Below are 27,026 nucleotides of genomic sequence, written 5' to 3'. Positions count from 1 at the left end.
TCATGTGAGTCGGCTCGCCTTCTTTTTTGTTTGTGCGGTTCAACCCATCCGGGTCCTCCCTAGGTTTGACTTCGCCCCTTAGAAATCCCTGTCCCTAGGGGTAATTCTCTTCCCCTGTCTACATTTGTTTGTGTTTTTTGTCTAGCTGAAATAATATTTTTCTTACTATATTTACAAACAATGCATTTCAGAACAATGCTTATTACTTTTATAGAAGCTTTTTACAGTTTTTTTTTCATGTAAATTGAATTTGGGCTTTTATTTGTGCATGATCACGTGACTTCATTGTTTTGCACACTTCGATATTCTAACGGTCCTCTCGTGTCCGTTGTGCGAGCGTCTTCGCTGGTCGTTTAGGCTGTAGGGCTGATTGCACTGTTTTATTACCTCTTTCTGTCGCAGCTCCGTTGAGCTTTCTTTTGGCCGTTGCCATATTCATAGTTCCTAGTTGTTAGCGCAGTTGCGCGTTCTCTGTTTCACGCTGTTTTATAACCGCTTTGTTCAGTAGCAGCTCTGTTGAGCTTTCTTTTGGCCGTTGCCGTATTCTGTGTTGCGCTGGGTGCGCACTTTTCTAATTGTTAGCGCCGTTGCGCATTCTTTATTTGGCAATATAAATTGTGTTTGTGTCTGTCGATGAGGTGCCCTTGTAGGAATGGAGGGACCAAGTGCACCACCCGCCGAGTCACCTGCGCCTGATAAGTATCTGTGCCCAGTGTGCCAAGCTGAGTTTGCTTGTGAGAGTTCTCAAAGGAGGCATTTGCGAAACCAGCATCCCGAAGCTATAAGCTCTCTTTGTTTCGCGAAAGGCTCCTATTCTTGTGACCAGTGTACTAATGTAAACTTTGCCCGCCGTGGCGAATTGTTGCAGCACCACGAGCAGAACCACGGGTTCGTGTCGAGACTAAGTACGCTTCAGTTTTCTTCCTATTCAGGTGAGGAAGATGCACGCGTTCTTGGCGTTCTTTTTTTGTGCATGCACGAATAAATGTTAGCTTGCGTAGACCGCTCGCGTAGTGTTCTGCGGAGGAAAAGGGAGCGAAATTTTGACAGCTTAAAGCGCTTCCAGGTACTTACATGAACGACAGAGGTCAGTGCATTGCGAATTATATTGCTGGGTAAAGCAAGGAATAAGCACAGCAAGCGCAGGACGACTCCTGGTTAATGCTATTTGCAGGCACAGCAGAAGCACAGGATGCGTAAAAAAAAAATATCGTGAGAAATGCATACGAATAAGAAGCATTATGCGCCTCATTGCTTCTGCTTATCTGTTGTTTATAGCTCTCTCCTCTGTAATTTTAATGCGCAATGTGGAGCAACAGTTTACCTCTTCTTTCTGCTTCGGCAAACGTGCAGTATTCGGGGGTGAGAACTTGGACACAATGGAGCTACAAGCTTGCACGTTCTTGCTTAGAACTGGCGAAATGATTATCTTTTCTTTCTGTGAACAGTTCACGTAAACTGTATTATTCACTAAGAAGTCATCAGTGCTGTCTCTGTGCTCTCAATAAAGGAGCATGGCTCCTTTCTGCATGATATTTATATTGCATGTGCAGGGTACTAGTGCAAATACAAAACTAATTTTAATGCGTAAACCTTGCTTGCCTCATTGAGCGAAAACTCGTTTGTGTGTGTGTGTGTTAACATTCAATGGTACCCGTAAAACATGGCATTCTCATGCAACCTGGCAGGTAGCACTTAATGATTGGCTGCGGGAGCAACCTACGAGGCAGGTGGCCCACCTACGTCACACGACCTTGTGGCGTCCTCAAACCCACCCATTGCAAACTGTCCAGTGGGAAAGGTCCCAGCTAAATGAAACACTGGTATTTGGGAAGAGCAACGTGGGTCATATAGAGCTGCCGCTGGGGAGCACCTGCCATTGCAGGGCAGAGGTGTATGGCTTATCCGCTGCACCACTGCACCAGGAGGGGTATGAGGACTGTCAGGGATATAAGAATCTAAAATAGATAATGACCTTTTGCATATACGGGAATTAATCCACATGCTATCGCGTCATACCCTTCTGGTGGAGTTTGTTTCCCCTCCGATTTTTTGTACTGTAATTTGAAATGTCTTCGTGTGCAGCCATTGTTAAAATTCCTTATTGTCTACAGTATTGTGACCGTCAACACAGCATTTCATAGCCTGGGGTAGCCCGCAGTTGTGTCATTCCAATAGTCCCTGACTTCAACACCTGTATTTGTGGGGCTTGCTTCGCTTCCATCAAGTACTGGTTCAACTGCTTGTAAAAAGGGTCTGCACCGGTCATGAACACGGTGTAAAAATAGTTTCGGTGTTGACACTGGCTGTCTGCCACTGCGGAGAGCACGCACAGATCATGTTTGCCCTCTACTATATGCGCACACTGGCGCGGGGGCTCAGCGCAGTGGTGGCCATTCACTTGCAGAGTGGCGGACGCGGGTGAACGGTTTGCACGGCTTTCGGTCCCATTTTAGGTTTTGTTTTTCGGTGTTTTGCACTGCAAGAGTGCATCACAAGGTGTGGACGTTTAGGTTCATGCCTTCGATGTTGTCGTAGGCACTGTGCGCGAACAAAGTTTGGTAGAACTAGCTTTTGTGTTGCGGTTTGGGACCAGCTGCAGTGATTGTGCAAACCCACGTGGTGGTGTGGGCTCACACCTTGGACGGCTGTTGCGGCCTATGTACATGGCAGCAGAAGCTGACCATACGTGATTATACTTAGTATCCAAGTGCAGATCAGGCTACCAGAGTTGTCCAGACCAAGTGTCGCTCTTTAAAGTTGCGTTTGAGCCCGATCGCCTAGAACTTTGGTTCTAGGCGAGGATAGGAAATAAATATCCCATCTGCCCTGAACAGGTAGGATAATTCGATCTAGTGACCACATCTGCGCGAAGCATTTTCCCGAGCTTACACTATAAAATCGTACTATGCCAAGTTTAATGGCAAGGCACTTTTAAATGCACCCAAGAAACCGATCCTTTTGGCTGATGCTGTGCCCAGTATTTTTCCCAGATGTCCCAGTCTGACAAAAGAGGCAAGTTCAAGAAAGCCTCCTAGATTGGATTGTTAAAACGTTTATTTGGGGCCTGCAGTAGAGCGCACGCGCGCTTCGGACGGGGCCTATGTCATCCTCTGGGCGCCGGCCGCGCGGCCTGGGTCCCCGCTCGCCGTTGCCGGCTCGCTGGGCCCCTGCCGGGCCAGCGCCTCGATGACCTGCTGGACGGCCCAAAGTTGTTCCTCTTGTTTGTCGCTCCCTGCGGCTGCTTCCAGTCGTGGCGGGATCCTCCCAGACTTAGCTTCTTCCTGGTACTTGCTGCAATTCCACAGAATGTGTGCGAAGCCGGCCGTCTCCGTTCGGCAGACTCTGCATTTGTCTGTCGGGTGCGTCTCGGGATACATTCTGTGCAACAGCGACAGGCTGGGGAATGAGCCCGTCTGTAGCTGTCTGAATAAAACGGCTTGCTCTCGACTGAGCCCCGAGCAAGAGGGTGGAAGGGTTCTGCGAGCTAGGCGGAACGCCTTGGTTATTTCGTTGTATTCGGTCATTCGGTCCTTGGTGCTGAACCACAGCGGCCAGTCGACCAAGGCGCGGTCCGTTAGCGCGCGCGCCTCGGCGTGTGCCGTCTCGTTGTGGTTGGCGTTGCGGTCTGACGCCTTGCCCGCGTGCGCCGGGAACCACTTGATTCTCACTTGTTTGCTGCCATCGTCGTTCTTGGTTTCTTGCAGTATGTGCACCGCTTCCTTCGCTATCCTGCCTTTGGCATAATTTCTCACCGCCTGCCTCGAGTCGCATAGCACCGTGTGGCAGTCGCGGTCGGCGATGGCCACCTCCTCCGCTTGCTCTGCCTTGGGGCATCTCGTGCTGGTGGTCATGCGAACGGTGCCTGTGTCGTCGACGACGACTGTCGTGAAGCCGTGTATCTTGGCGTACTCAGCCGCGTCAACGTAGCGTGCGTGTGTGTGTCGGCCGCGTGCTGGTCTATCAGCGCCTTGGCTCTCGCTGCTCTCCTCCCTTTATTATACTCCGGGTGCATGTTGTTCGGTACCGAGTCCACTCTGATGTTGCGCCTGATCTCATCGGGGACGGGGAGCTGCGTCTGCTCCCTGCCTTGATATCCAATTCCCAGGTTGTCCAGGATTTTCCGGCCGGCCTTGGTCATAGACAGTCTTTCGAGTTGTGCGGCGCGTTGGGCCTCCGCTATCTCCTCTAGCGTGTTGTGCACCCCCAGCTGCAGGAGGCGTTTGGTGCTCATTGTTTCGAACAGTCCCATTGCCGTTTTGTAGGCTCTGCGGATGAGTATATCTATCTTGTTTCTCTCGGTCTTCTTCCACTTGTGGTAGGCCGCCCCGTACGCTACGTGACAATGACGAACGAGTGGATCAGTCTGATGAGGCTCTCTCCCGTCATTCCGCTTTTCTTGTTCGTGAGTCGTTTGAGTAGTCTCGTGGCGTTCGCCGCTTTCGCAATGAGTCGGGTGACGGTCTCGCCGTTTCTGCCATGCGTCTCGATCGTCATTCCCAACACTCTGATCTTGTTGACTCTTGGGATCGCGTTTCCCTCTCTGGTCTTGACTTTGATTGCCTCGTACTCTCTCGGGCTGCTCTTTGGTTTGCGGTGCTTGACGGGCGGGTAGACGAGGAGCTCCGACTTACTCGGCGAGCATCGGAGCCCCGTTCCGTCGAGTTGGTCTTCGATCGCATCAACGGCCACCTGTAGAGTGGATTCGATGTGGGCATCGCTGCCTTCTTCCACCCACAGCGTTATGTCGGCGGCGTATATCGTATGTCGGACTTCCTTGATGTTCCTGAGCCTTTCGGCCACTCCTATCATCACGAGATTGAAATGCACCGGCGAGATGACCAATCCCTGAGGTGTGCCTGTGCTTCCCAGCTTCTTTTCCTGTGCTTGGAGGTCCCCCCGCTCTGAGCTTGGCCGTTCTGTCCGTGAGGAAGTCTTTGATGTAATTGTATGATCTCTCTCCCATGTTGTTTCGAGACTTGGGATAGGATCGCCGAGTGCTTCACCTTGTCGAAGGTGCTCTGCAGGTCGAGTCCCAGTATTGCTTTGTTGTCGCCGGTGTTGCCGTCGATGATCTGGTGCTTGAGTTGTATCATGGCGTCTTGGGTACTTAAGATGCTGCCTGAAGCCAATGGTTGTTTCCGGGTAGAGATCTTCTTTCTCGAGGTATTCTTGCCACCTGCTGAGCAGGACATGTTCCAACACCTTGCCCACGCAAGATGTGAGCGATATGGGTCGGAGGTTATCCGTGTCGGATGGCTTGCCCGGCTTGGGGATCAGGATGATCTTGGCCTTCTTCCACTGCGTCGGCAGCGTTCCCGTTTTCCAGCATTTGTTGTAATAGCTCGCGAGGCTTTCTCTGGATTTGTCGTCGAGGTTCTTAAGCGCCTTGTTGGTGATGCGGTCCAGCCCGGCCGCCGACCTGCTGTTGAGGTCCTGCAGTGCCGTGCGATCTTCTTCTACGTCTATATCTCTGTCGAGACGGGCCTTGGGCAGCACTCCGTGGGCGTAGTCGGCAGGTATCTGTCGCTGATGCGTTTCGCCACCTCATCAGCGCCGTGTTTAGTGACTTCTCGATGGATGAGTTTCGCCAGTCGGTCCCTTTGGTGTGACTTAGTCTTGGTTTCGTCGAGCAGATGCTTCAGCAAGTTCCATGTTTTCCTCTTTTGCATCTGGCCATCGGCGGCATTGCATATCTCGTTCCACTGTTGCGCACATAGCGTGCGACAGTGGTCCTCGATTGCTCTGTTGAGTTCTGCGACTTTCTTTCGTAGCCTACGATTAAGGCGTTGTTTTTTCCATCTGTTGAGAATGGACTGCTTGGCTTCGATGAGGTGGGCCAGTCGGCTATCCATTCTGTTCGTTTCGAGGTCTGTTTCTATGTCCTTGGTTGAGTTTCGAACGTCTTGGAGGATCTTGTTGGTCCACGTGTCGATGTTGTCGATTTCGATCTCTTCCGCCTCCTGATTTCTGTTATCTCTGAAAGCGGTCCAATCGATCCACGTATGTTTCCTGACGTTGGTACTGCTCTGCTCCGGTATGCCGATTTCCACGATCATGTGGTCGTTGCCGAGTTACACCCCCGTGTTCCTCAACGTGATCGTAATCGGTTCGTTGTTCTTGACAAACGTGAGGTCTGGGCTGGTATCTCGGGACACAGAGTTGCCAATTCTCGTTGGGTAAGCCGGGTCGGTTATGAGGGTATAGCCGAGTTCTGCCGCGTCTTGGGATAGGTTTCTGCCTTTCGCATTGCTCTTGACGTAGCCCCACGCCGGATCCATCGCATTAAAGTCACCGCATGCGATCAGCGTGCTCTGGCCGGCCGTCGTGCTTGCCTTGTGAAGAATGGCTTTCAACTTCTGCAGTCTCTGCGATGGGTTACTGTAGATGTTCAAAATGAAGATGCTGTTTTTTCTTTGCTTGGTCGGTATGAGTTCAGTGAGCATGTGTTCGATCCTGACGTTGCTTAGCCGGTGTTCGACGAAGGTGTGTCCCTTCCTGACCAGGGTGCACAGGCCTCTGCCGTCGGGCGGGCCCGCGTGCACCCTGTAGCCGGGGAGGGATGGCTTGTCCGTTAGTGTTTCTTGGAGCAGGAGCACGTCGGGCTTGCGCGCCGCGTGCTCGATGTGTTGCTGGACGACTGCCCTCTTCTTGACGAAGCCGCGGCAGTTCCACTGCCACACTGTTATGCCTGTGGAGTTGGAGGCCATGATTGTCCTGTTCGGAATTCTCCGAGTTGCTGCGCTTGGTTGACTTGCTGCTGTACTGGCATGAACAATGGGTTGCTTAGTGTTAGTTGCACACTGCTTTCCAGATTGCTGAGTCTATTGACGTTCTCCGTTTGGAAGGCTTCAATGGCTTCCTTCATCGATTTGATCATATCCTCGAGGCTGTTGAGTTTGGCCTCGACGTTGTTGTTGCTGCTGTCGGTGCTGCAGTTGCTCATGTTGTTCTTGGTCTTGCGCGATTCGACGGCCCTCTTCTTCGTTGGCGGCTCCTTGTCTGCGCCGGCCGTAGTTTCTTCGGCCTTGTTGTTGCCGCTCGGGCTGGATCTTTGCTGTATGACGTTGCGGAGGGCGTTGCGGATCTCCGCGATTTCCTTGGTGAGGTTGTTGATGGTGGCTTGCAGGGTCGCGTTCTCCTTTTCCAGGGCCTCGTTGATCTCTCGTTCCTTGGTTGAAGCGTTGTCTTCTGTTCCGACGTTGTCGCTCGGATTGGTCTTCATACCTCGTGCGGCGTTGACCCAACAGACTCTCTCGCGCGACGGTGATCTTTGGGTTTTCGTTTTTCGCGCGTCTCTGCTCTGGCTCCTGCAGCTGGTATTTCTCGACTGCGCGCGGTTTCTTGATGGCGTTCTTGACTTACGGGCAGCTGGCTTATCGAGTGACGGGAAAACGCTCTCTGACGGCAGCTGGTGGCTGACCTTTCGGCGCTCCCACTGACGCTTGCGAACGACGTAGGGAACCTTGTACCTGGCTTTACATTCTGTGTTGGCGGTCGGGTGAGCGCCGCCGCAAAGTTTGGGGGTACATTTGTGGTCTTCCTTGGGGTTCGCTTGGCCGCAGCCCCTGCAGATCCGGTTGGTTGGCGTCGGGCACACGTCCTTGCGATGCCCGACCCGACCACACTGGTGGCAGACATCGACTTGCTTTCTGTACAGGTGGCACGGTATGAGCGTGACACCATATCGGACAAAGTTTGGTACCTTTGGTCCTCTGAAGGCTACTATGGTCGTGGTCGTGTTGCCACCTAGAAAACGTAATGCCACCTAGCCTCCTAGAAAATGACAGTCTGCGAGACTGTGGTGAAGCCCGCCTGACGCTGGCCGTCCACTGACGTCCCTGATCCCCACTTGTAAATAAACCCGTTCCCGTCGTCACAACTTCGTGACAATATTTTAGGAGTCAGTATAGTTATTATATATGCTCTGAGCATTCGTGTGGATGGATGGGAAAAACTTTGCAGTGAATGCATTTCGTTAACGAGCTCGGAAGGATCGCACGGCATCGTCCTCACTGCTGCTTCACCCATTCACGCAGTCCCAGCAAGTATAACACGAAGTTGCCCAAAATTATTTGGTGTCAACAGCAGTTTCAATCCTTCGGTGCCTTGCTGCACTTAAGAAAGCGCACATACAACATGCCGCGGCACCAAACGATTGCTCAGCACCTGCATTGTAGCTGCCGCAGCTCGGCGACTAGACAAGCCTCCATCGTATGGTGCCACCTGCCTGCGTTCGATAGAAGCGCAAGGAGCAGCGAACAAGGTCTGGCCGCTCCGCCGGGCGCAGTGTCAGCACCTTAATATATTCTTACACGTTGGTCACGGAAATCAAGATGTCGGTAGTCATTGGATGACTGACTCAGCAAGCACTTCTAGAGTAGATCCAGTACGGCTGTCAACTTCAATAATGTTAGATTGTTTTCTTCGTTGTCTGTCTAAGGGCATTGTAGTTCAGAAATCGGGGGAAAATCACGTTTCACCCAATCTTTCAGGAGCATATTCGAGGTGTAAAAATTTTAATATGGTAAAGTCCGGTTTCACCCAAACACGAAAAACCCTATGTGTACAGGGTGGCCAGTTTTTCTAGCACCATCTCCCCTCTGACCTTCCCAGCATATATGGACCTGATCCTCACCAGCTGATTTCCTCCTTTGCATTGCTCCTAAGGCTTCCTTCACTTCCTCGTTCGCTACTGGCGGGATGTCAGTGCTGTGCACTACTGCCTTTCATTATTGTCCTGATTCCATTGGCTACTATATAGTAGAACTCTGTGCCTACTTTGGAAATGACACTGCCCTCTCTCTCTTAATGAATACATCCGATTTTTCTCTCTGCCTAGTTTCCTCTTCACCGCTTTTAGGCTATCTCCATTCTTGAGAACTTGCTCGATTCTCTTGTTGTGACATGCTTGTTGACGCAGGGTGCTTTAATACCTGGTGTTGGGCAAGACTGTGGTCGATTGGTGGCCGATGCATGACAGCGTGAGCGCTGCATCGTCGTCTTCCAGCTCAGCCACGTGCCACCTGGCAATACTATAGTCTGATACAACTCAAGTCTGGTGCGAAGCTTCGCCCACATTCAGGACCTTTGCAAAGAATTCTTCCACAACTAAAAGTAATCTGTTAAAACTTTTCTTCTCACCTAAAGAAAAAGCCGCTTACAAGAGAAACAATTATATGCTCTAGAATTTCGATCCCTGGCTTGTTTGCTGTACTCAAATAGTAAAAAGTTGTTCCACTTTTTACTACTGGGATTGGCCAGTAGAGTCGCGGATCGTGGCCCACTGCTAGCTGCTGCTTTTTTTTTTTACATTTTGTCGGACTGTATGTGGCATTATTTCCCCTTCCGAAAAAGAGAAGCATTGTTGTGATGCCGACAGCCTCGCGGTCAACGTAAGTTTAATACCGAAAATAAACGTTGGGGGGGGGGTTAGCAGAGCATTCCAGCTGAAGCACGTTACGACTTCAACATGTTTGCCATTACCGTGTATAGAACGGTTTAAGCCGTACACAACGCGCACAATGTCTGAGCTGTCTGCATCGCAGTTGCACTGCATTGTCTGGAAGCATTTCATAGTCGACATCGTTAACGCACTGTAACATTCTCTAAGGGCCAAAATAGCGGCATAGCAGTTCCTCAGACAAGCCTTGGCAGCTGACAGGAGTCCATGTCGAGATTTGGTCACCGGGTTTGTTGTCAACCTGGCAGTGGCGAAAGTTGCGCTTAAACTTCGCATTACCGCCAATTGCAACCGTCTGTAAATTTTTTGCCAGTGAGTGCCCGGATGTGCGCCCACCGAATTGTGCACACGTGTGCATACACATGCTTAAGCGCCCACATGCATGGACACACGCGCGTGCATGTACACACACACACACACCACGGAAATTTTTGAGAAAGGAGACTAAACTGCTAACGCAGTAACAAAACCACCTACAATGCTTTAACCGTAAGTGGGAATCGAGCCAGTGGCGGCGGGCGCAACAGAGAAGCTTCGTTTACTGATGCCGTAGGCTACTCGGCCATCTTCAAAGATTCTTTTTATTGTTGCCGCATGGAATATCGGGAACCTCCCTGACCTTGTCTTGCTTTACTTGATTGGGTCGAATTCCGCGACCTCGGCACACGGCCTCATGCCACTATCACTTCCTTGCTCTGCCCGCACATAAAAATTCCTGAAGGTGCACACGTCAAGAAAGGGCGATCAGTCAGGAGGTTTAACTTTCGCAGCATAAACGTTCCGAGCTAAAATGAGAACTGTTCTGTGCACAGTGACCTCGCCGAAAGTGGCGATTGTGCGTGTTTATCAAGCATAGAGCTTCTTCACACGCTAAGCAGTCTTATTAGCAGGAAATGTTCACACGGAATTCTGGTGTCCTTCATTACTGGCACAAATCTTATAGTGTAAGGCATGACCTCAGTGTCCTTTTTAAGAGACTGCTGAAGTGAGCTGTCTCAAACGAACATAGCGTCACAAATAATTTCGTTGTTCAATAGTTCCTCCTTGCTTGCAGATGTAGCAATTCACTGATCATGGCACAAACGTCCGCTTGGCTCGATGGCATGTCCTAATACGTAAAGTCGACGTTTGAGGTCTAAGAAAGGTTTTTGGGGCCTATTGAATGTACATCCTCTGAACTCGTCTTACTTAATATAAGACCGTCAGCAAAGGCTAGGTAAGGCTGCACGTAGAGGAAGTAATAACCGATCAGAACCTTTGTCAGCTGCCTTCTGGAGAAGCCGTACAGGTTCTAAGAAAAAGCGAATATTTAGGAAATCGAGTGTGTCAGCACAAAATTCCCTCGCGACTATGTACATAAAAGACAGATGAGCATTTAGTCACCTAATAATTATTAGCACAGCTGCCAGGAAGCGGTGGCTTTTTGAGTTTCGAAAAATAAGTCATGAAACAGGTTAGTGGACAAAAACTGCACGAAAGACTCACCATACTGTATCAAGGTAGCATGAAATTCTGTCCACGCATGGGCTCCCTTTGAAAGCGACCCAGAAAAGTAACAAAGATTCTATTTAACGAATTTACGATCGTCCCCTTGCAATGCACCAATTGCAACATCTTCACAGCGCAACGTCGCATCTAAGACGTCGCAAGTTTGTGTCCGTACAGACACGAAGAGCCCCCAACCAATGCAAGCCTGCTTTTTTATCATATTCTTTTCGTCAGAGCAAGAGACGGAGACGACATCAGCATAGGACAAAATCTTAATTTTACACTGTACTAGCGACAAGCCACGATTAGCTGTGTTTTTGAAGAAACTGAGCTATAGGTGGTCGAGATAATGCAAGTTACAAAGGCAATGTAGAGCAGGTGATGAAAATAAAATATTTTTGGTAAACTCTCAAGATGTATGCTGCAGGTGTGCCAGAGTGGGTGGGTGGGGGGGTGTGACTGGCAAGCCGCTTTTGGGGTGACAGAAAGATGTCTTGGCTTTATACACCTGCAAATACAAGGCAACTTCCGCTCATAGTGGGCACATGCAGTGGTCCTGACGGCGCCCGCTTAAGCATTTTGGGCTGGAGAAATTCCCGATTGACAAGAGCTTCAAGAGAGACCTATTACTCGCCTGACGGGGACTTCGAAACTGCTGAAACTGAAAGGTTTTGTAGATGAATAATCCATCACCTTTTCTTTTTATGTAACTCATCAGATAGTCTAATATACATAGCTGGTGTACACTAATTCTGAGTTCATTTGATTTCGCGGCTCTTGCGTAAATTTAGGTCTTTTTGCCGCGAACAGTAAAACATCTCGCAATGAGCAAATTTTGCAGTGTTGTTTTATATGCTGATATCACAAAGAAAAGTAAACAGCAAAACAAGGTTGAATAAAAACCTACGTTCAGAATTTTTTATAGCCTGAACCCGTTTGAACCAGTTCGACGCTATCCGGAGCGGTTCGAACCGGAACGGAATGTCGCTCCGGAGCCGAACCCGGAACTGAACTGAACCCAAAAAAATTCCGGTTCGACAACCTGGGCGGAATTATCTGGTGAAGCGCTGCATAGGCTTCCTTCTGTGCTCCTATATTTGGCAGCAACGGCGTGGCTACGACGGTCGACTAGGTTGACTTATAAAATGAAACCGAGAAAGCACGAGGTATACAGGTCTGCAGTCTCAACGTTTGGGGCGATACAGCATACCCGATCGCTAAGTCCAAGAAGAAGGACGGCGGGATGCAAGACTCGAGGCAGCTTTCTCACATGACGAACCTTTGTGATGTGCCTGCTCTCGTCCAGCCACTTCAGTGCGGAGAACGCCGAACACTACTGGACATTGAAGCCATGCAGTTACTTTGAATGAGTCATGCAATTGCGATCTTCACTGGTAATGTCTGAAAAAATGCTTTTTTATTCGCTTGGCTTTAAGAGAGGTGCACAGGCGAATGGATAGAAGTTTATGTCGAGCTACAACGAAGTTACGTTTGCTCTGCAGAGCTAAATATTTTAAGTCATTGCAGGCCTTATTCTGCTTGATAACTGGTTTTCGGTCCGGTATTAGCTGTTTTCGCCAGGTTCTGATTGACCAGCAATAGTAAAAGTCAGGTAATATGAAAAGTAACTGCATGATTTTGCCGATACCTTAGCGACGTTTTATCCCTTTCTAGGATAGGTGGTGAAGAAAATGTACATGTTGAAGCTCGTGGAAGCGAAAAATAGAGAAAAAACTACTCAAACGCTCAAAAACGCTGAAGCGTGGCATACCCAAGGCACAGGGTACCGGCTCTTGCCTACACAACGAAAGCCACTGCTGACTCCAGCAACGCCGCATCTCCGTGACGTCACAGCCCGACGCTTGTCTATAGCTTGCATTAGGTTGCTAGCCTTGTGGAATATATGGCAGCCATGCCTCACAAAACTGTATTGAATCGCTTTTAAAGGGCAAGGTAGATTAAATTAGTAAATATTGGAGCAGTTACAGTGCGTCATCCATGAAGTGTTAGCAGAACTTGGGGCAGGTGGGCCTCATGCACTAAGAGTGCTTTACCCTTGAGCGATCACATTTGAGAAGTCTATAGCTAGTCCATGTTGCTCTGATGGCTGCCTTACATCTTGAAAAACTTCAGTTAAATTGTTCGAAACATAGCAAAACAAGTTTGACCATTGTGTAATATGTCTCCATTAAATACGTGCATTTGTATTTTTGTTTGTAGATTTTGCAGCATGGAAGGAAATGGAAGAAATGAAGGAGCAAGTCCAATTCACAGCCACTACTGGACCAAAGCGTTTACCCTCAGGAGCAACGAAGAGGTACCTGTTTTGCCACAGGTCAGGAATGGAGGTGAAAACTGGAAAAGGTAAGCGGCAGCCAAAGTTAGTGGGCAGTGGGAAGTGCAACAAGCACTGCTTTGCAACTATGGCTGTCACGCAAGAAGGAGAGAAAGTAAGTGTTGAGTATTAGGCGGAGCACTACGGCCATGAGAAAAGTGTGAAGCATCAGCGCTTGACATCCACTCAGAAGAATGCCATAGCAGCAAAACTGAGCCTAGGAGTTCCTAGTAAAAGGATTTTGCTAGATGCACATGCAACTGGTGGAGTTGAATTGAATGTGCTCCACACTTTGGACAGGCACGATGTTTATAATATAAAGCGAAAGTTCCATATTGGAAATGAGGAGCAGAAAGACCCAGATGAGTTTGTCAGCATGAGTATGTGGATTAATGAGCTCCAAGAAACCTCAGTTTCGCTCTATGCTGATAGAGAGTTGCTTACGGAACAAGGCATAGGGAAGTTTAAAATGGCTCTCATGAACAGCACTCGGGGAATTCCTGCTCGAATATGGTAGGAAAAGTGTTTGTATTGATTCCACCCATGGATTGGCGAAGACTTGTCAGGCATTCCATGCGCTTACCTTCTTTCAAAAAGTACTACAGAAGAAACTATGGTTGTTTTTTCAGGCAGTCAAGGAGAGACTTGCTCAGGCACTTTGCACCGAGCTCTTCATGTCAGACGATGCGCCAGCATATTACAATGCTTGGGCAAGGGTAATGGGGAGCCCCTAGAAATGCTTGCTCTGTACTTGGCATGTCAAGCGTATTTGGAACTTGAATGTCAGTAAAGTTAGTAGGAGAGAAAATCGGAAACTTGTCAGGGAAACTTTGCACACTTTGACGCTTTGCCCAAGCGTAACAGAAGTTGAGGCTGTCCTTGCGAAACTTCTGCCGTCAAAGTCTGTGGAGGAGCTCAGAGCCTTCGTTGAGTACTTTGAGAGGGTGTTTGCAAAGCGCCCACAGCAGTGGGCACTCTGCTATAGAGAAGGCAGCGGTCTCACTCCTAATAACCATTTGGGGAGCTTACATAATGAGCTCAAGACGGTCTACTTGGAGAGGAAGCAGTGCCAGAGGTTAGACAAGCTGTTGATTACTTTGCAGAGGTTCACTAATGAGCGGCTCCTGAAGCAGCTTGCTTCTGAGGTGAGGCCCAGGGCAGACCACCGCACAGCTGATAACTTCAAGAAGCACTGTGCAGGTTCCATAATATTGAAATCCGGTGTTAGCAAAGCACCTCATGGTGGCTGGCTTATGGAGTCTGAATCTTTGCGGCAACATCAGTACATAGTTGTCAAGGGGAGCACAGCATGCACAGGTTGCAGGAAGAGCTGTCATGAATGCCGAATTTGAATCCACAGGTTCCATTGTACATGCGCTGACTTCAGGAACAGCTTGAATTTGTGCAGTGGGAACTAGAACAAAATTCTGGGTTTCAGAGCCCACCTCATAAAAATGAAGCTCTTCCCTCCACTTCTGCGCAGAGTAGGTCATTTCCATTGGGTGAGCCTGAGGCGCTTCTTGCTAGCATTCAGGCTGGTTCTAACCCTCAGTCACAAAGTTTGGAAATGGAAGGCTTTCGCACTCTGACTGCAGGACCTCGTGAACGTAAAGGACGACTCGGCTGATCCATGACGTCACAGAAGTGGTGGCAGTCTGTAAATTACTTTTGTTTGTAAAAAACTGATGCGTACGCGTTTCTTTGTATGCGTCTCGGGAAGTCAAAAATACATGCACGCTGTTTCAGTTATTATTTATTTATTTATTTATTTATTAGAGATACTATCAGTCCGGTCAGGACCAAGATAGGAGTGATACAAGGTACAGATTACGAAAGCAATAATACGGTAGGTTTTGAGCCTTCAGCGTGGCACTGCGGTAGTTACAGTTGACCTTTCGCGGAGTGACGTCATACCAGTTGCGAAAAAAAGGGCCCCCAGCTCGATCAGTCGGTGCAGGGCGGCGGTAGTCACGGCGGTGAGCCTCGCGCTCCTCTCACCAGTGGCGCTACAGTCGAGGTGACGTCATACCAGTTGCGAAAAAAAGGGCCCCCAGCTCGATCCGTCGGCGGAGCATGGCGGGTAGTCACGGTGGATCTTTCTCACTGCGTACAAAGATAGTTTGCCATGCCGTCTACTGCCACACAGAAGGAGAAGGCAGCTCGCCAGTGTGAAGCCAGGAAGAAACAACGAGCTTTCGCAACCTACCAGGCTTAACCAAGCTAAGCCTCTGCCAATTTTTTAGACAACCCCCTCGCATTGCGAAAGCAGAGGCGGCTCAAGGCCGGCCCCCATACTGCCGAAGTCTTGAGCTGACCATTAGCAGGAAAGAAGTTGCGGGCGTATGCGACTCCCTTTTTTGGTTGTTTTAATTCTTTGTGGTTCCAAGGTCCCCGAATCCAGAGTCGAAGCCTAGGGCTTCTTTTTAGTCCGTTAATTTTTTCCTCCAAGATGGCGGCCATGCAGTGTCAAAAGTGTAGGTGCCTACGTGTTCTTGTTGCGCTTTTTGGTGTTTGCTTTCTCGACACCGACTGTGTGGCGCCGTGAGTGCCTCACCCGCTAGTGGCCGAGGACTTTAAAAAGGGGGCCGTATGGGCACGAACTTCAGTCCGCTCGTCAGTGGAGACACTGCCGCCGCGAACACCCGGGACTCCGAGCCGCCGCACCGCATCCGCGAAACCGCAAGCTGCCCTGGAAGGACGTCACCTTCGGGGGGCCGCACTGACTGCGTGCTTGAGGATGGACTGCAGCCGCGCTCCCCGATTGACTGTGTGTTTGTTCCCCTTCTGAACTTTTATCGACTGTAGCTAATTGGACTCTCACTTGTGTTCTGACTTGTGTAGACATATTCAATGTATAACTTAATTCAGTGTATTTAATGCTATTTTTTTTCTGACATTGTTTTGTAGAATGTATATTACACTTCTGTGAAAGCAGCCGCATTCTTCAGTTGAACTATAAATGTTGTTTTGTTGTTGTTACCTCGTAGCACGCCTCTGTCTCATTCACTACGTTTGCTTACCGGCTACGCCGGGCATCAAACGGCCACCCCCCTCATTGTCAGGACTCGGTGATGACGTCGTGTAATTGCCGAACCCGTGACACAATTAACTGGTGTCCGCGACAGGACGTTTGGTGCAAAGAAAACGTGGTGAACTGAGAGGGAGACTTGTTGAGATGTTGAACTGTGCCGACTTGTGCTGAGAGGCGTCGTGTATGAACAGGATTTTCTTTTTGCTGAGCTTCTAGCTGTGTTATTCGAAGTGTTCTTGGAGATAGAAGCATGGATTTGGAAGGGTCGATAGCGATGGGTAGCCAGTTGGGGCTGACGAGCACTGAGCTCAGAAAATGGGTGGAAGATAAGCAGCACGAAGAACGGGCGTTTGCCCGAGAGAGAGCGGAGGGTGAGTGCGCAGCCGCGGAGGCAGCTGACGAACGTCAGATAGAGATGATGCGTTTGAAAATATTGTGTCAGCCACTAGAGAAAGAGACTAGAGAGAAAGAAGGGAGCCAGGACAAAGGTGATTTGATGTTGAACACAAGTAAACTCCTGATCCCATTTGACGACAGGAAAGATGATTTAGATGCTTATATAAGACGATTTGAAAGCATTGTGAAGAGCCAGTGGTCGACAGCGCTAGCTAAGTGTCTGAGTGGGGAAGCACTTAGTGGTTACGGGCGTTTGCCACCAGGTGATGCAGCGGATTATACCAAGGTGAAAACCGCCCTTTTGAAGCGATTTTGGTTCACCCTCGGAAGGGTTCCGAGAGGAATTCAATACTCGAAAACCGGCGGATAGCGAAACTGCAGCTCAGTTCTCAGCGTGTCTCAGCCACTATTTTGACCGCTAGATCGAGCTTTCAGGCATCAAGACTGAGTTTCAGGAACTCAGAGAGCTCCTCATTAAGGAAAGGTTCCTACAGGGCTGTCATTCCAACATGGCACTTTACCTGAAGGAGAGGAAAGCAAAATCGCTAGGAGTAAGTTGGACCTAGCTGACCAGTTTTTTGAAGTGCAAGGAAGCCTGAATCTCTCCAAATCGACAGCCGAGACGATGCCGGGAGGCCCGAAAGTGAAGGAAAGAGAATCAATCAACGAGCACAGCCTCGCTGTTACCTTTGCAACCGCATTGGGCATCAGGCTTCACAGTGCCGTACCCACACCAGTAACAGTCATAGCGTCACCTGTTTCAAGTGCGGGTGAAAGGGACACAAGGCGGATGCGTGCCACTCAGCGGTAAAGGATAGGCCACAGGCATCGTGCGTCTACTCACCCGCCAAGAACGTTAATGAGGAGAGCATTCGCGATGGCTACCTGGAGCTCAAAAATGGGGACAAAATTCCCATTGTTAACGCGGTCATGATGACTCGATCGGAGTTCCTCGTTGAAGGACTGCCGGTGGTGGCTGGAACGTTGGGAGGCAAGAGCATATCGGTATTGCGGGATACCAGATGCAATACGGCGATCGTGAGACAAGAGCTCATCGTCGATGACCAGCTCTCAGGAGAGAAGAGGCCAGTTTACTTAGTGGATGGAACAGCTAAGATGCTGCCTGAGGAACTGGTTCACATCGACACCCCATATTTTTCTGCGATTATCATGGCGCTCTGCATGGAGGAGCCGCTGTATGATTTAATTATTGGAAACGTAGAAGGCGCAAGAGCTCCAGATGACCCGAAGGGATTGGTTGAACAACCGGTCAGCAACGAGCTCGTTGAAGAGGAAGTTGCAGCGGTTGTAACTAGAGCAAAAGTAAGGGAGCAAAACAAGAAGTTCCAAGCGCTTAAAACCCCCGACGTCGCAGTGGAGTCGCGAAGGATGAGTTATGCAGAGGAGCAAGCAGAGGACCAGTCGCTCAAACATTGCTTCTCCCAAATTGGAAAGAAACATGTGCAGGGATTCGGAAGGCAAAATCGAATTCAAGATAGAGGATGAGGTACTGTACCGAATCTACACCGAGAAAACTGGCCGGATCGTGCGTCAGCTGCTTGTCCCAAATTGTCATCGCGAGGCGGTGCTCAAAACTGCGCACGACGGAATAATGGCCGGACATTCAGGCGCTCAGAAGAGGAAGGACCGGATTTTGGAAGATTTTTTCTGGCCGGGTATCACCGCGGACGTGAAGAGATTTGTCGCGTCCTGTGACATATTCCAGAGGACAATCCCGAAGGGCCGGGTCGCCCGGGTGCCGCTGGGGAGGACGCCACTCATCGAAACGCCATTCAAAAGAGTGGCCATAGACATTGTGGGCCCAATCCAGCCCCCCTTCTAAACATGGCAGCCGGTACATCCTGCCCTTAATGGATTATGCAACCCGGTACCAAGAGGCCGTAGTGCTGCCAAGCGTGGAAACTGAGAAGGTCGCTGAGGCACTGGTTGAAATGTTTTATCGGTTTGGAGTCCCTAACGAAGTCATAAGCCACCGGGGCACCAATTTTACTGCTGACTTGATGAAGGAGGTGGCCCGACTACTCTCCATATGCCAGCTGCATACCACGCCGTACCACCCCATGTCTAACGGGATGGTCGAAAAATTCGCCGAAAAGCTGCTAGACTGGGACCGCTATCTGGCGCCGTTGCTGTTCGCATACAGGGAGGTCCCACAGGCAAGTTTGGGCTTTTCACCCTTCGAGCTTTTGTATGGGCGGCACGTGAGGGGACTCCTGGCCATTTTAAAGCAGCTCTGGACAAACCATCACCTAGACGAGGAGGCGAAGACCACATACCAGCACGTGTTTGACCTCCATAACCGACTGGAAGACACATGCAAACTAGCGCACGAGGAGCTCGAAAAGGCTGGGGTGCTCTACGCAAAGCTGTACAACCGGAAAACCAGAGAGAGGATGTTTGATCTGGGAGACAAGGTCCTGATTTTGCTGCCTACGGACAACAACAAGCTACTGGTTCAGTGGAAGAGGCCCTTCGAGATCAAGGAGAAGAAAGGAGAGGCCGACTAAGTTATCGAGATGGCCGGAGGAAGGAAGATTTTTCACGTCAACCTGTCACGTCAACCTGCTTAAAAAGTACAAAAAGCGGGAAAGCCAGCCAATAGAACGCGTGTTCCACGCGATCTGCGGCGTCACCGAATCGGACAGCGGGGGAGCCATTCCTGTTCCGGCGCTTGAACAGTCAGAGGGCGAGCGAGATGTGAAGCTTTCTGATGATTTGATGGCGGATCAACGGAGACAGCTCCGAGAAGTGATTTCAGAACACTCTCGCATCTTCTCCGATGTCCCGGGCAAGACGGACTGGGCCGAGTGCCGGTTAGAGCTCACTACCCGCACTCCGGTCCACGTAAAACAATACCCACTTTGTTTGCGACGAGAGAAGCCGTAGAAAGAGAGATGCAGCAGATGGAGCGGCTGGGAATAATCGAGAAGTCCCAGTCACCCTACAATTCACTGGTCCTCTTGGTGAAGAAACCAGATGGCACGAACTGGCTTCGCATTGAATTCAGACGCCTGAACGACGTCCTGGTTGCCGATTTGGAGCCAATGTCCAGAGCAGACGCGGTCTTCGCTGCAGCTGGATAGAAGAAATACTTCTCAAAGGTAGACTTTGCCAAAGGATATTGGCAAATCCCATTGACTGAGAAGTCCAAGCCCAAGACGGTGTTTTCAACGGCATCGGGACTCTTTCAATTTCGTTGTATGCCGTTAGACTGCCCCGGCAGTATTTTCAAGATTGATGCAATGAGTGGTGGAGCGAATTCCCGGAGTGCAGCACTATTATGATGATGTCCTCGTTGCCAGTGCTACGTGGGAGGAGCATCTCTTTTTACTGAGGCAGCTGTTTGCGAGAATCGAGACGGCCGGCCTGACGGTACGACCAAGCAAATGCGAATTCGGGTTGGAAAGCATCGAGTTCCTCGGGCATCGCATTGGCCGAGGTGAGCTGGCACCGCTCGGGAAAACGCTCGACAAGATACAGGCGGCACCAACTCCTCGAACAAAGCGTCGGGTACGTGCTTTCCTTGGCTTGTCGGGGTATTACCGAGACTTCATCCCCGACTACGCAATAATAAGCGTGCCCCTCACCCTGCTGACGAAAAAAGGAGAGAGGAACATTGTAAAGTGGACGCCGGCCCATCAGGAAGCCTTCGAAGAGCTCAAGTGTCAGGTCTCAAGCCCTCTGATACTACGGGTGCCAGACTTCTCCTAACAGTTTGTGCTGCGCACGGATGCCTCTGATACCAGCCTTGGCGCGGTACTAATGCAGCGGCATGACAGAACGCTTCACCCGGTGGCATACACGAGCAGAAAGTTGCCCCCCAGAGAAGCAGCATACAGCACCATCGAGAGAGAGTGCTTAGCGTTAGTTGGGGAATACGGAAGTTTTCCACCTATATCTGTACGGGGTGCCTTTCATAGTTCAGATGGACCATCAACCACTGAGCTACATCAAACGAGCGAAACAGCTAAACAGCAGTCCTGCACTGGAGCTTGCTGCTCCAAGAATATCAGTTCACCGTCGAGCACATAAAGGGCAAGGACAATGTCGGTGCTGATTTTCTTAGCAGCCTGTAGATTTGTCGCGCGCAATGAATTTGCACTGTTAAAGGGACAGTGAGGAGAGCTGTAATATTTTTTTAAAGCAAAATCCGATAGTTCGGCATTTCATGGCTTTGTTGCCGCTTTGCCGGCAGCGAAAGGTGCATTTATTTCTAAGAAATTTGGATTCGAGGTTGAAAAAGTTTTTCCCGCCGCTCTGATTCAAACTTGGGATTCTCTTATGACGACATAGGACTAAGTGACGTGAAACATGACGTAACGCAGACTCCGTGATTTCTGGCGGCGAGCAGTGCGGCCTAGCAGCAGCCGAAAAGCTACTGCCGACCACACATTATCTATCGGCTATTGCGGCCGTCGCTACCGTCGCTTCATTTACGTTTGCACCGGCGTTTTGCCAGCGTTACGATGGATCCCGTTCTTGAAGTAGTCAACTAAGTTCTCGCAAATAGACACCTTTAGCATACTGTGTACCTTGCTACCGTTAGCGGAATACCGGGAGCCCGCCAGCGCCGGTGAGCAGGCGCTGATTGGTCCCGATGCTGCAGGCGCGCGTGTAGTTGCTGGGGACGCGGCGCCATCTGCAGACGCCAAGGAGATTTGCGCATGCATTGGCTGCGCCTCAGTGATTCGTAGCTTCTCGTGTCCTAGGGTTGCTAGAACCATTGGTTCTAGCAACACTGTTTTGTCCTATGACGTCATCACGCTTGTACTTGTGAGTTTGGCCTGTGGCGACGATACCTGTATTTTGGTTCTTGCTGTTTTCTATGTTACAAGAGCTTTGTTGTCAGTATTAGTGGCGTTTTTGTAATCAGGAGCTGGTATTCTGTCGATACAAGCCAACTTCAATTTCTCCTCAGTGTCCCTTTAAGCATTCAAGTATTATGGTGCATGTATACACGCTGACTTGAATTGTGTGCTAGTTAAATGTAAGTGATTAGGTTACGCGCTGTATATTTGTGTACGGGCCTGCTCGCCGACTTCTGTGGGTTTAGAATATTATCCGATATTCCGGAAGTGGGGGGCCGTGGCACAGAAGTGGCGGCAGCCTGTAAATTACTTTTGTTTGTATAAAACTGATGCGTCCGCGTTTCTTCGTATGTGTCTTGGGAAGAGCAAGAATACATGCACGCTGTTTCAGTTATTTAGACAACCCCCTCGCATTCAGAGGCGGCTCAAGGCCGGCCCCCATACTGCCGAAGTCTTGAGCTGACAATTAGCAGGAAAAAAGTTGCGGGCTTATGTGACTCCCTTTTTGGTTGTGTTTTAATTCTTTGTGGTTCCAAGGTCCCCGAATCCAGAGTCGAAGCCTAGGGCTTCTTTTTAGTCGTCCGTTAATTTTTTCCTCCAAGATGGCGGCCATGCAGTGTCAAAAGTGTAGGTGCCTACGTGTTCTTGTTGCGCTTTTTGGTGTTTGCTTTCTCGACACCGACTGTGTGGCGCCGTGAGTGCCTCACCCGCTAGTGGCCAAGGACTTTAAAAAGGGGGCCGTATGGGCACGAACTTCAGTCCGCTCGTCAGTGGAGACACTGCCGCCGCGAACACCCGGGACTCCGAGCCGCCGCACCGCATCCGCGAAACCGCAAGCTGCCCTGGAAGGACGTCACCTTCGGGGGGCCGCACTGACTGCGTGCTTGAGGATGGACTGCAGCCGCGCTCCCCGATTGACTGTGTGTTTGTTCCCCTTCTGAACTTTTATCGACTGTAGCTAATTGGACTCTCACTTGTGTTCTGACCTGTGTAGACATATTCAATGTATAACTTAATTCAGTGTATTTAATGCTATTTTTTTTCTGACATTGTTTTGTAGAATGTATATGACGCTTCTGTGAAAGCAGCCGCATTCTTCAGTTGAACTATAAATGTTGTTTTGTTGTTACCTCGTAGCACGCCTCTGTCTCATTCACTACGTTTGCTTACCGGCTACGCCGGGCATCAAACGGCCACCCCCTCATTGTCAGGACTCGGTGATGACGTCGTGTAATTGCCGAACCCGTGACACAATTAACTGGTGTCCGCATAATATTTCTACACATCACTGGTACAAGTAGTCAAAAAGAATGTTCATAATGCTACCCAAGCTGCAAAGCAAATGTTAGGCAAGCAGCCATCACTACTGAAACACACTGCTAGTACGAAAAACCTGGAGAAGCAGCCAGATTATTGACCCAGAAAGCACCGCACCTCTGCATCTGCTGCGTCTACGCGCTTTCCAGCACCTGCGGTTTTGCAGCAGGACTACTTGAAACACATTTCATTTATTTTAGCCTCAGGGCTTTCGCATTGCAGGGCTTTCGCATCATTCTGAATGATGCGGAGGTTTCTGTCATTCATACCGATAGCAACCATAAATTTTAGTGTTTGGTGCAGTTATCACACATGGTGCAGGAAATGTAGTCCATTGCTTCTCCTGCAGGCTGCCCTTGTTAAATGTTCTGCGGCATAAATAGTGTGTCATGCATAGTGGTGGTCTGCTCTGGATGCTGGTAGTGTGTGTGTTGCTAAACTAGTCATCTCCAGGTCTTCAGGTAGGTGGCTTCGGTGTTAGCTACCATTGCAGTATTTTTTCTGTTGGCAGAACCAGGCATGAAGTAATAGTGCAGTGTGGCTCTAGGCTTTCTGTTTCGCTCTAACCATGAACCGACTAGCCCAACATCATGTCTTACTAGGCTTTCTGTTGCAGTGGTGTGCTCTAAACCGTAGGTATTCATGTGTGCTGCTCGAACAGTCGTCTCGAGGTCTTGCTGTACCATGTACCTGGATAAGTGCTGTGCCTGGCACAACCAGATGCAGCACTTGTAGTACCTGCTGAAATCAAAGGCACACAAGTATTTTAGACGCCTTACTGAACACAAATGAGGTGTCTCCGTAGCTTCCTGTGTGGCGAGGTATGATCATTGCTGTTCAGTTATTCTCGAAAGTGATGTGCTTTTTTTATAGCAGGAGTCCGGCACACTTCTGGGGGGCTTGCTGTCCACCCGGCTGCAGATAGTTGGACGTGCCCAGACATGTATCCTTTGTCCAATGGTCAGCTTGGGAACCAACATCATATGCAGAACAAAGACTGGTTAAGCCAAACCAGCACACATTTTTCTCTCGGCAGAACCTGCCTGCTAGAGATCCCAGGTGGCGGATAGGGAAGCGCCTATCGCAGTCGGGCCCTGCTCCTCTGCATTTTGTGCAGTCACTTGCAAGACGCTGTTAGCAGGAAAAACCGTGAAAAAACTGATTCATTATGCCTGCAGTTAATTCCCCATGACTGGCATAGGTGCAGTTGAGGCTAGTGTGATAAGAATGGTGCTTGCGCCCGCGGACCAACAGGTGTTGATTTCAGCAGGATCCCGCCTACTTGCCAAGCATGCACCGGGAGGATTCTGCAAATACACCTATACAAGACAACTGTTTTACAACTGCTATGCTAAGTGGCCTTGTGCATCTTTTTGTATTTTGCCACAAGGGTGAAATACAGAGCTATATGTTAAGTTGTGAAAGAGCAATGAAGCCACCAAACTTGATTTTGAGATGTTGCTAAGCAAATATATTTCCTATGATTCAGTTGTGTATGGCAGTTCGATGAACTGCAGAACAAAACTTTGTGATGCAATTGGAAGGTTCATACCTTGAGTTAGCTGCAAGATATTCGTAACCATGTCAGTATGTTGATTCACACATCAGCAGGGTAGTTGAATTCTGAAAGTTTTGGTCCACCACCGCAGTTCTATAACCCTTTTAAACAACTTATAGAGCAGTTGAATTGCAAATAAGCCGCTACTACACAGAAACTGAAGCACATTCCAAAAAAGTGGTCTGGATGCATTGCAAGCAAAAATGGTCCGAGGTGGTACAGTACTTTACCCTGCCAGTGGCAAGCTGAAATGCTGTTTTGGTCCACGTGATGCTTACCTTTGGTCACTTGGACGATGCACAAGCTTGTCCGTCAGGAGAGACTTTGTGACCTTAGCGAGGCAATGTTGTCAGCAAATCGCAGAATACTAAGATATTGTCCATTAATTGTTTTCCCTGAGTGTTCCGACAATAATTCTTGCATGCAAGTGAACAATGGAGAAATTGTCTTACTGTACACCATCATTCTTTATTCAACTTTTATTGCTTTCTCTATGGGGCCTATTTAGTTGCACAGCCAGTGTAAATATCTTGCAGTACTTTCGCATATGCCTATTCTGCACCTTGTTTCCGCAACGTCTTGATGACTGCTGGTTAACAGTTAGCTTTCTCAAAATATATGACTGCTATATAAAGGGGTTGGTTTCACTGCATCTCTCTACCAGCCGGTTGATAGTGCAGACATGATCTATTGTCAAGCAGTGTTGTGCGGTACATGGCTACAAACCGTGGCATCCTACAAGAACGGTTTGCTCAACGTGCTCTCTTCACCTTCAAGCCTCGTCTCTCAAGTTCTGGGAAGCAACCCGGGCACCATACTGCAAGAGGCAAGTACCTCAATACATTGACAACAGCAGTGCAATATTGGAATGCTTCCATGCAAATCTGGGCTACCACGACGGGCAGTAAAAGACGCAAAATATCAAGCGCCAAAAACTACTCAATTCATGCAGGCAAAGCAAAAACGGCCACACGATTGCAAAGAACGAGAGAGGTGCCTCCTTTTTTTTTTGCTGCAATCCATAAACTGCATAAGTTTAGCATATTGGGTAGCGGTCAGACCAGATATGTGCAGTGCTTCAACGCTAAACAGGCATCGTAGAATGATTCCTTCGGTGAACCCGCTGCATAGGCGCGACCAAAATGCAGAGCACACTTCGACATGCTAACTCTTCTCATGCGTTCCGCAGTCTGCTTTCAGCACTCGCGCCAGCTACGGCGGCCGCACTGGTGCTTGAATGAAGAATGATAACACGTAAGGAATTCAAGTTTGAATAACATAAGCAGTTACTAAGAATAAGCAGTGCAAACGCATCGCAAAGTTGTCAGCATGCCACCCAGGGATTTTTTACGTTCTACATCACTCACGTTGACAGCCGCCACCACCGTCATCACAATCGCTCGCATTCCATCCTCTCGGTGCTCTAATCCTGAGCCACCAGCTGGGTAACAGTAGACACACTCGCTCAATACTCGCAAAGTCCACGACAGCTTTTGCTCTTAACCAGAGCAGTTAATGCAAATAAAACTCGGCGCCGCTACTGCTCCGCCATATTTGAATTCGTTTACCGGATTTGTGCTAGGCTTGTGGCCAGTCTTGACCCTCGATGGATACAGGCTCGTAAATTCGCAACGCGGAAGTACATTTTTTCTTTACAGTGATTCCGAAACTGCCTTATTTTATTGAACAGCACTACTCTGAAGGCGCACTGCAAGGTTTTTTTTTTTTGCATTTTTACACTGAGATACGCTGGTTGTTGCCTTTACTACCTTTACCTATGAATGAAAGTGATCCTTGCGAGGCGATATAGAAAAAAAAAAATTTTCCCCCATATTCTTCCTGAGCGATGCAGCGTTGGCCCGTCAGGTTGATGCCAATTTTACAGGTCTAAATTATCAGCTAGTGCTTTTGCGCACCTCGAATTCTGCAATACTGTGGTCCTGCTACCTCCACGTCATTTTGGTAATAAGACTGCCGAAAAACAAAAAGCAGATTTATGCAGCTGGTGCCGTTCATAAAGCTCATTTACAGAAAATCACTGCTGGTTCCGACGTGACACGCTATGTCGCTGCGTAAAATGAGACGCGACGAGGCCGGCAAGGAGGGACGAGGCGTAGCCTGCAAAGTGTCACTTAGTTTATTAGGTGTAACTGACCAACGCCAAACGACACAAACAGCAAAAATGGGAGTCCTCGCACGTCAATTCTGGTGGTAAGGCAGCAAATTGTTGAAAACACAAGCCATGTGATGGCGGCACATAACACTAACACAACACAGAACGTTTGAAGAAAATGAAAGAGATAGCTTTAGTTTACAGCCATACTTTTGCAGGCTGTGTACGCCCCTCATATTATCAGGGTAAAATGAAGAGTTACACACAGGCACTGCACGCTGTAATACTGACTTCAAGGAGGTCAAAGGAACAGCCGGGACTCCATGTCAGACTTGCAGCTAAAACCTCATATAGTAAGATATAAGTTAAAAAAAAACAGCAGTTCCCAACACTGGGCCGCAGTCCGCGGCGTCCTGTATTACTCCGGTGGCTAATTGCAACAGTAAACGAAATCAGCTTTTTCATGTTTGACTACGTCAACCAATCCATGTATCAA

At 49.2% G+C, this 27,026-nt stretch overlaps 1 protein-coding gene and 1 pseudogene across 1 annotated transcript in view; one reads left to right on the top strand and one right to left on the bottom strand.

The window, feature by feature from the left end:
- LOC149344206 (progranulin-like) overlaps nucleotides 1–27,026 on the top strand; it is a 115,292-nt gene that overhangs the window by 22,611 nt on the left and 65,655 nt on the right. The gene's annotated exons all lie outside the window — the stretch shown is intronic.
- LOC149344208 (uncharacterized) lies at nucleotides 32–26,127 on the bottom strand (annotated as a pseudogene).

Source organism: Amblyomma mixtum, chromosome 5, assembly GCF_055824585.1.
Source record: "Amblyomma mixtum isolate Tamu chromosome 5, ASM5582458v1, whole genome shotgun sequence".
Taxonomy (NCBI): Eukaryota; Metazoa; Arthropoda; class Arachnida; order Ixodida; family Ixodidae; genus Amblyomma; species Amblyomma mixtum.
This window is presented reverse-complemented; position numbering and strand designations above follow the sequence as displayed.